Source organism: Colobus angolensis, unplaced genomic scaffold (assembly GCF_000951035.1).
Source record: "Colobus angolensis palliatus isolate OR3802 unplaced genomic scaffold, Cang.pa_1.0 Scaffold27, whole genome shotgun sequence".
Classification (NCBI taxonomy): domain Eukaryota; kingdom Metazoa; phylum Chordata; class Mammalia; order Primates; family Cercopithecidae; genus Colobus; species Colobus angolensis.
In genome coordinates, this window is record NW_012115932.1 from 3,004,153 (window position 1) to 3,004,701 (window position 549).

The 549-nt window shown below is 53.4% G+C and overlaps 1 protein-coding gene across 1 annotated transcript in view; it reads right to left on the minus strand.

Annotated features, from left to right (window-relative positions):
* The window catches only part of RNF145 (ring finger protein 145), a 51,991-nt gene extending 51,842 nt beyond the window's left edge, over window positions 1–149 (minus strand). The window contains exon 1 of the mRNA XM_011947688.1: window positions 8–149. The gene's annotated coding sequence lies outside the window, so the exon portion shown is untranslated. The remainder of the gene's footprint in view (window positions 1–7) is intronic.
* Window positions 150–549: the final 400 nt, after the last annotated feature.

Consider the following 549-nt stretch of genomic DNA (forward strand, 5'->3'; position numbering starts at 1 on the left):
CACTCACAATCGCACCCGCCGAGTGCTTTCCGCACCGCCTCCGGTGCGTGGGCGGGAGACATAAGCCTTGCCAAATCGGTACAGCCCGGCTCCGGCGGCTATGGAGAGGCATACCGCGGCGACACCTGTACGCGCACTGTGACACGCGCCATTCTGACACACGTGCTCTCTCACTCCCAAACACCACGGGCCGCACGCGCTCACACCCACACTCATCTGCAGGGACCACGTGGGAGAATTTGAAGGCCTGATCCCGATGCGAAAATTCGTTTTAACCCCATCACTGACTGGACTGACTAGACTGTCAACTCCTTGGCGTCTGGTATGGCTCAGCGGTGCTCAGCACCGAGTGCAGGCGCTCAAACCCCTGTGGAGTCAGTGAGTGGATGAATGAATGTATTGGAACTGTTCACTGAGTATCTGTAACAATTTTTGATCCCATGGTTTGATACAAAGAATTTTATTGCAGTATGAAACCCGGTCTTGGCCTAAGGTTCAAAACAGGTTAATGTATATTTTCCCCTCCCCAAAGTAGAGGAATTCCACTTT